General features: G+C 43.5%; 2 non-coding genes across 2 annotated transcripts; both read left to right on the top strand.

Moving 5' to 3' along the window:
• Nucleotides 1–4,214: 4,214 nt before the first annotated feature.
• Nucleotides 4,215–4,286, top strand: TRNAH-GUG (transfer RNA histidin (anticodon GUG)). Its single transcript has one exon. It is a non-coding gene; the product is annotated as a tRNA-His (tRNA).
• A 4,841-nt stretch (nucleotides 4,287–9,127) lies between these two features.
• On the top strand, nucleotides 9,128–9,214 carry TRNAY-GUA (transfer RNA tyrosine (anticodon GUA)). Its single transcript is given in 2 exon segments — nucleotides 9,128–9,164; nucleotides 9,179–9,214. It is a non-coding gene; the product is annotated as a tRNA-Tyr (tRNA).
• Nucleotides 9,215–9,512: the final 298 nt, after the last annotated feature.

The following is a 9,512-nucleotide window of genomic DNA, read 5'->3' as shown; positions in this document are numbered from 1 at the left end:
ATACATAGGACAGCTTCACGGTATCTTTTTTTTTCTTTTTGCGCAATTTTCGCTTTTTTTGCGCAAGGAATCAAACCCAAGCATTCGACGTGGCAGTCAAACATTCCATCACAAAGCTACGCGAGGTCTTGGAACTACTTTTCAAATAGACGCTAATCTTCGTGAAACGTCAATAGTGGTTGCAGTGCTGCCTACATAATTTTATAAACATTACATACGTACTCCTTTTATACAGTCGTCACGTCGGGTTGACGTCAATTGTGGTTAAGTGCTACGTGCTGAAGTTGATTTATACGCATGTTCCAGTTGACATCGTTGCGTAAGTGTAAACAACTGGTTATATGAGTATCTGCCACTCTTCAACATATGTCTGTGCGTGCAACACTTGTACATATATTTAGCATTATTTCATGACATGTCACTCAATCAAATAATTGCAACGCGGTCTCACCTTTTCTCGGCATGATTCGCATAATGGTTATTCCCAGGTACGTGGGATCTGCCAATATTTCGTGCTTTATGCATACGACAACACAGTACTACTCGTTTGCGTTAATGTTGTGCTCCAAAGGGGCAACGGAGAATCACGCAGTGCGAATAATATTGATGATTGATCGATTGATTGATAGATAGATTGATTGATTTGTGCGGTTTAACGTTCCAAAATCATCATATGATTATGGGAGACGCCGTAGTGCAGGGCTCCGGTAATTTCGACTACCTCGGGATCTTTAACGGAGCACACGGGCCTACAGCATTCTCGCCTCCATCGAAAATGCAGCTGCCACAGCCGTCAATCAATCCCGCAACCTGCGGGTCAACAGCCGAGTACCTTAACTACTAGACCACCACGGCTATACGAAAAAGATAAAGAGAGAGAGAGAGAGAGAGAAACCTCGGGACGACTCGTATTTTTACTCTAGCTATCCATAAAAGCTGATACCGTTATATTGGTGATCTGTATAGTTGGCTTAACCCATCGCATGTACAAAAATTATCACCGGCAGCTATCAATCTCAGGGTCGTGGGCTCTTGATCTCAAGGTCGTGGGTTCAAGCCCCACGTTGGGCGTAATTTTTTTTCACCTTTACTTAATCATAAAAAAACGTCTCTGCTTTATTCAATTGCTCTTTTTTCAATTGAGAAATAATCCCTTGTGAGAAGATTCCGTCACGTAGACACTGTCACGCGCGCTTTGTCAATTTTCATGTAATTCGACCCGTTGCCCGTGTTGCGCGCACTATATATATATATATATATATATATATATATATATATATATATATATATATATATATATATATATATATATATATATATATATATATATATATATATATATATATATATATATATATATATATACATTCCCACCTTCGTCGACGTCACAAGCACGCGGCAGTGTTTGACGGCATGCACAGGAGTCCTCTCCTGTACTTTTATTATGATGCTTCCTGCGAAGCATCTTAATAAAAGTTACCACGGCTCTCCGTCAAGGCTACTCAAAACAATAGCAGGATATCTATATTATCACACTTACTTATGTGAACGGCTGTGGAGAACGCGAGTAATTCGCTTACCCAACACGTTCGCAACAACCTGTATTTAGCGCTCTCACCATTTTGCTTTGCGAGAGCTGCGGAAATCAGTAAAAATGAAGTCATTTGCGTCCGTTGTAATTCACAACGCAACAGTAGCGCAGAATTAATCTTTTTTCGTAGAGCGCCGAGCTTTTGCGTCTGCTCTTGTTTTCGCCGTCGTTGAGGCGAGTGAACCAGCAAGCACTTCACGGCGGTTTGGTGACGCGTCCGACTAGCGGAGAGAAATTAGTATACTATAGCTCGTTTTCTGAGTGTTCGAAGCGCAAATGCACCTAATATTTCGCTCAATCATTGTTTCGTGCGCTGTAGTTGCACCTGGTTGCGCAGCAAGCTGTGAAAGTGAGTCGGGCTTTGCACTACTCAAAACTGCGTCGACAGGTGGCGCTGCGTGTCAGCAAAACTCCAGGGTCTGACGTCTATACTACTCGAGTTGGAGACTACTACGAGGAGATTCGTTTGCAGAAGTGTTTTGTTTAAGACACCAAGTGGGACAGGATGTGCTCCTAACTTCCTTTTCATCAAACCATCTAAACGACCCAGACCCATATATTTGTTTTCGTATCAGTGAAAAGGATACTTTTGCAATCAAGCACAGAAGCTTCTGTTGGGTAATGTAACAGATTACTCAAATACTGGACAGCAGAAGATTAATATTCCTAAATACGCAAGCTCTTTTCGTAGCAAGCATTCACCTAAGAATGGTTACAAGCAACAAAATTCCTTTCCACAAATGTGAAAACTGACGCCAGTGAAGCTACGACTATCAAGGCGAAAACATCTAATGTATCATGCTCACGTCCATCCGTCCGTCTCCGGCCTGCACGGCGCAAGGTGGCCACCGGAGGGCGTCAACAAACGCCGGTCGTGTCAGTCGCGCCTCGCGTCGTACTCGACCGCGCTCGCACTTTGCTAGCTCAGCGTTATAGTGTACTAGAATATAAGTATTGTTAATAGACTGTAGTAGCGTCGACGTGCTGAGAGCGTGTCCGATCACGCATCGCGTATACTTTACTCTGGCCAAACCCGTCTCCATGGGCACACGCGTTTGCAGAAAGCATTTCGGAATTTACAAAGTGACTGATAGACGGACGGATGCACGGATTGCCAGGTGGACGTACGAACGGACAGATGCGTGGACGGTCAGCGGACAGATAGACAGACTGAAAGACAGATGCAGGGACATAGTACGGTCTACTTTGAATCTTTATGCGTGATAAGAACGCACTATGCACGGTATACTTATAATGAGAACTGACTGACAATTACGCCAAGGAAAGTATAGGCGATATTATTAGAAGTAATTGTAATGAAAACGTGAAGAAAGGAAAGTGTATGAATAGATAACTTGCCGTGGGCAGGATCGGAACCTGCAACTTTCGAATAACGCGTTCGATGCTCCACCAACTGAGCTACCACGGCTGCTATACCCCCCCCCCCCCCCCCGATCCCCTTTACGGGGTATATATGTGCAATAAACATGGAATCATCAGTCAGCGCCGCCAGTAGCCATGACGGCGAGTGTATGACACTCCTTTTTTTTTTTTACCTATTGACGTTACGTAGCACGTGATCTTATTACGAGCCATCAGCTGACTGGTTTTCGCCGAACACGGAATCGAAAAAGTGTCCTTCAATTTTACAACCACGCCCCGCCGCAGTTGTCTACAGTGACTAAGGTACGCGGCTGCCGACCCACAGGCTGCGGGATCAAATCCCGGTTGCGGCGGTTGCATTTTCGCTGGAGGCGAAAATCCTGTAGGCCCGTGGGCTCAGACTTGCGTTCACGTTAAAGAACCCCGGGTGGTCGAGATTTCCGAAGCACTCCACTACGGCGTCTCTCATAATCACATGGTGGTTTTGAGACGTTAAACCCCACATATCCATCAAAACAATACATTAACGACCAGCTTCTTAGCCAATACCCCTTAGTGGATAAGAGCCACAAACGAGGATTAAGCAAGCAAGCGCTTAACTACGTACTGCTACATGTATAATGAAGCCGAAGGCTAGACTTCAGCAGTAGCCCTAGCTTTGCGGTAGTGTTCTTTTTCTTTCATTAGTGTTCTCTCTCGGAGTGAATTAGGCCCATGTGCTCAGATTTGGGTGCACGTTAAAGAACCCCAGGTGGTCTAAATTTCAGGAGCCCTCCACTACGGCGTCTCTCGTAATCATAGAGTGGTTTTGGGACGTTAAACCCCAGATATCAATCAATCAATCTCTCGGAGTGAATTACCTTACGCTATGACTTTGAACAAATGCATGCAACTAAACTGAAAATGAAAAAGCTTAAAGAGAAATCGCAGCCTTTTGTTATATGCTGGATGAACTGTCACGTTTTTGGCTTGCGTAAGATTCTATAGAGCAAGTGTTCTCTCTAGTAGCTTTCGTAGCAAGCCCTGTCGATATCCGAGGCAGCTGAACAGTAACGAGTGCGCCATATCGCCACTGCTGCTTTTTGGCTTTCGGAAGTTTTTTTTTTTTTTTTAGCCTTTTTCTCTCCACTATCGTGCGCATGCCGTTCGCGGTGAACCAATTTCTCGCCTGTCGGTGGCGCATACGTTGTTCCGAGGTCTGCTCCAGTTTTTTTCTCCGCGGCAACCGTCCAGCCGGACAGCTGTGATCGTATAGTGGTTAGTACCTTGCGTTGTGGCCGCAATAACCCAGGTTCGAATCCTGGTCACGGCAAACTTTTTAATTTTTTTTTTTGGACACGACTCGGTTTATCGATCTCGCCGAGTGAAATAATCTATGGACGCTCTCGGAAATGTCAGCTTGCAAAAAAAATACGTTGTTTTATTGTATATGTCAATGCAAGCTACATTTCTTTTCTTACTGATCAATAAGATTATACCTCAGAAGCAACACTACGTGCCAACAAGAAACTCGCATGCAGAAATAATCATTCTACATGCGACGCTTATACTAAAGTTCAAAAGCAAAAAAAAAAAAATACGCTTGCATGATCGAGACATTCTGAATGTTGGCCCATCACACTAACAGAGCATGCTCGCTTTCGCCCGGCTATAGCTCAGTCGGTAGAGCATGAGGCTTTTAATCTCAGGGTCGTGGTTTGGCCAATCGGCACAACCAATGAGTGCTTTTCAATCCTAATCACAGTGGAACACAAAGATAAGTTTGCCTGCTTCGAACGCAGCAGCAGTTATACACAGACGCTTGACACAAGCTTGTGCAAAGTATTTTTTAACACGAAAGTGTTTCATAACGGGTTCCACCATGGTTCCGCTGACGTATTTCCGTCACGGATATGACGTTGTAAAATATATACTAACAGCTTGCAAAGAAAAATATTACACCATCTCCCGCTAAAAGGTAGGTGCCAAGCATTTACCTTTTAGCTTAAGCTTGCTACATGCTCACTGCACTGACAGCAGTAAATAAATGGTGAAATCAGCCATCAATTTGTTTGATCTGACTCTGGCAATAAGGCATCGGGTACGTTTTGTCGAGATTAGCGAGATATGCTGCTTGCTTAGCGGTGCATACTAAGCCTAACGCGCCGAGGCAGTGGTCGGACTGCATCGTCAGATAAAAAACGCCGCACCTCCTAATATTGAACATGCAACATCGCACCGCATTCCGTGCGCGTCGGATCCTCCTTTGGTGGAAACAAAAAAAAATTGAGAAAAGGAGCTTTGCAGTGGGAGACGCGAAGCAATTGTTATTATGGCGTCGGCTGAGAAACAGACACAAGAGAGCAGCCAAATGGCAACAGCGTCGGAGAGAAATAGCCCCAAAGTGAAGTTATCAGCTGGCATAAGGTTCTACTAATTTTCAGCAGAGGAACAAATTCACGCTTATTCAAGTTCCCGTTGTAGTTGGTTGTTTATTAGCTTTACAGCGTTTTTTTTTTACTTATCCGCCGGCACGAGGTTCTACTGATCTTCAGCAGAGCAACAAACTCACGCTTCTTCAAGTTCCCGGTGTAGTTGCTTGTTTAATAACTTTACTCAATTTTAAGTTATTTAACTACCCATAATAACTACAATTCGTTGAGCAGACGCCATGAATACGCTGAGCAGACGACACGGCGCGAATGAATACATGTGGAGGGGCTAAGCGCCCTTACTATTGAACGAGGGGCCTGTAGCTTCCACAGTGCTGAACGGAACTTCTGAAACATAGTATAGTGGTCTATCACTGGATGAAAAGCTTATCTGCTCATGCATTGTAATCGCTTGAAACCGTCCTCTTCGTGTAGCCCAGATGACATCCCTTCCGCCACACTAAATACTTACGGTAGTATATTTGCCCCAGTACTGACTGCAATGTTTAACTGTCAACGCTTCGACATCTCCCAGCATGTAGAAAACTGCGTGTGTTTTTCTAGAATTTACGTTGTGCTGCAAAGCTGATGTTTCTAATTATCGTCCAATTTTTCTACTGTGTGGCTACTTCTCTCTATTTTGTACTTTTTACGACGATTGCGTCTGAGCTTCAGTGCTCTTCGCACACTTTATTTCGAACTGTGTTTTTTCCCGAGGTCAAGTACAGATGGTGGGCATTCATTCTGAATCCCGCTAGAGCACATTTCACGTGAGTTGAGAAGCATTCCTGTAGATATATACGTATACGAATCCAAACTTCCTTCGGGTGCAGCCTTTCCACGCCATTCCACCACGTGATTCCATTTCATTTCTCATGTGAGAGCAAAAAAAAAATGCACCGCCGGGGCGCAGTGACGATGTCCCGGGGTTTCGCCACGGAACCCGTTCCGGCATTCGTGGAGTTGTAGTCATGACCGCAAGCGACGAAACTCCACAATAATTCTATATGACACACGGCTGCGTTGGCATGGCCAGAGTTCTAACTCCAGACAAAACTTATTTTTGAGCTAGCTAATGTTTTACAAACATTTCTCAACTGGCGCAAAACTAAGAACATGAAAAAGAGGGGAGAAGAGGTACATTCAGGGCGGGCTTCTACCTCTCTGTACATGTATGGAATGGGAGTTTATGTGTAAATTATTGTAATTATCTATGCATCTTCGCCATTTCCGCGTGTTCTCAATTCTGTACGCGGTACGTAAACACTGACTAAATAAGTTATTGGCTATGCTAAAAAAAAAGGAGGGGGGGGGGGACGCGTCATCACCTCTATAGACTATTTTCCGTAAGACATCTGCAGGGCGCCGCAATCTTAGGCCGTCAAGCCGATGTTTTTTTTTGTTGTTGTTGTTGTTGTTGTTCTTGTACGTCGCAACATGACTTATTTATGCCACGAAACACCGTATACACCAATCGAACCGTTTTCATGCGTATGCGGCCACCATAACACCGTTCGTTTAGTAGTTAAAGACACAAAACACAAACGTTAAGAGCCAAGTATTTCGGCACTCAAACCGACCGGTAAAACAAGAAAAAAACAGTGTGTTGCCGTAATCGTTACCAAACACAAGTAACGCGCGTTACTTCTGCCGTTACGCCAGGCTTGAAAATGATAGTCACCGTGAATTCGCTACAGGAAATGCAATTACAATTCGTTAACCTGATAGATACCTTTGGCACGCAACTCTAAGCAAAATCAACAATTTTAGCTGCATTACTGATACAGCAGGGAAACTTTGCGAAAATGTGCCGGAATTTAGCAATATTAGAATGGCCCACATGTATTGCTAACTAAATGTTGTAGGCCCATGTGCTCAGATTTGGGTGCATGTTAAAGAACCCCAGGTAGTCGAAATTTCCGGAGCCTTCCACTACGGCGTCTATCACAATCATGTGGTGGTTTTGGGACGTTAAACCCCGCATATCAATCAATCGTATTGCTAACTATACATTCGCCTTGTTGATGTATACTGTATCTACATTCCTTCTCGTTGACACTTCTCTCACTCTCTCTCACCTATGAGCTTTTGCATGCCGTCTCCCCATCGTCGAGTGCGATCATCACACACCTTTGTTGGAGATATATATGCCCTCTCGACGAAGACGAATTCGCTTCTCTGCGACCATATCAGACAAACAGGCTGAATATATCTGTACGTGAAACACGTGGTCAATCCACTTCAGCCAACTCGTGACCTGCTTCACCTACTTCGCAACGAAGGTGACTCACCACTTGATAGAACGGCAACGCACCCACGCAAAGATAACTTATGATGATGATGATGATGACGACGATGATGATCCTCGTTTATTTCTGGCAATCGCCCACAATGGAGTATCGGCCCAGAATCGGGCGGCATGATATTTAAGTTTGTGGGGTATGGACTAAAAACCTCCAATGAAAATTAAGTTTATGAAATTAAATAGAAACTTACGAATTAAAATACTGCACAGGAAAGCAGTCAGGCAATCACGTAGGGTCTGAGGTGAAAATAAAAAGAATGTACTAACAAGATAATCTTTTTGTTCCCATTATTTACTCAAACACAGCAGAGCAAACTAGAGCTCCCTGTGATAACTTAGTGTGACACCTCCAAAGGATGAAGTTACTGCAACATTTATTTGTAGACCTAAAGGACCACAGATACAAAACATCTGTGATCATTCTCTTCTTTGTCTCTGTTTGTGCGCTCTGCTGGTCCGTCATGAAGAGCAACCAACTAGCCCCCGTTCCAGTATTGTGACTCCCTGACTGAGTCAAGCGTGCGTTGCGAAACATTTATCAACTATAATGAATGAATAAACCGTATTTAAAGTCCGGCATTTTCTTTCAGACGAGGCGAGTGTGAAGAGGGGATGTAGTAAGACGGTAAGTCGGGCCAGTTGGTTAGATTCCATCGTGAACTCGGCGCACCTCGTATTCTGCGCATGTTGTGGTGTAGGCTGCCGGGACCTATATATATTGCCAATATTTTTCACCCCGTTTTTTCCAATAAACAACAGTTGTGAGTCAGCGCCGTCTTTTCTTTCTGTTCTACTCCTTCCCTGTCCTGTATTTTTTCTGGTGTTGCGCTGTAAGAAAGTTCACGATGAAGAGGGGATGTCCTGTCCTGTCCCACCCTCCGTCGTCGATGATGGTCGTGCTTCAGGCAATTAATGCTGGCAGTATGGTTCATTCAACGAATGAACGAGAGCACACACTTTGCACCATTAATAAAGTTTGATAGATCTACGCAGTGTTAAGTATAGTATTGCACGAAATATACAGCTTTATATTATTCTGAAATTCTGCCATGATTTGGTTAAGCACTGGCGCGATATTCAGAATGTATTACTGACCTGAGCCGTGAATTACGTAGGGAAATGACGGACGAGAACAACATTCATAAAGCGATCTTTCAGAATCCTGGCTTCAAATTGTCTAAATGAGCTATAGGCAAGCTGTTAAAGAAGCATGACCATGATGAATAGGGCAATGACATATATATATATATATATATATATATATATATATATATATATATATATATATATATATATATATATATATATATATATATATATATATATATATATAACGAGACGGGGCAGCAGCCAAGAAATAGTGACGTCAGCTCTGTTAGGCATTGGTTGCACAGTCCTTACGCAGCGCCATCCTCGACGAGAACTTTCAATTCGCGCCCGTCGATAGCTCAGTTCGTAGAGCGGTGTACTGTAGGAGTTCCCATGGATATCCATAGGTCGCTGGTTCGAGTCCGGCTCGACGGAGTGATTGTTTTTTGCTTACTTTTTTTGCAAGAAATTTTCCTTTTCGTACAGTACAAAAAGTGACGTTACATTACTAATGAAATGCAGCAGGCACAATCCTAAGACTGCTGAACGAAAAAGTAAACACGCAGAAAAAAAGACAGCCTTGCGGTTACAGAGAGCCGTTAACTTATAGGCGGACAGTTCCTGTGAAAATTGGAATTTTATCTTTGAATAAGGTAAGACGATATTGTAAACGAATAAGGTAAGACGATAAGTAAGACGAATAAGGTAAACTTATGGTTACGCCATTGAGAGG

Source organism: Rhipicephalus microplus, chromosome 3 (assembly GCF_043290135.1).
Source record: "Rhipicephalus microplus isolate Deutch F79 chromosome 3, USDA_Rmic, whole genome shotgun sequence".
In the NCBI taxonomy this organism is placed as follows: Eukaryota; Metazoa; Arthropoda; class Arachnida; order Ixodida; family Ixodidae; genus Rhipicephalus; species Rhipicephalus microplus.
Note: the sequence above shows the minus strand (reverse complement) of the source record. Positions and strands in the feature narration are given on the sequence as shown.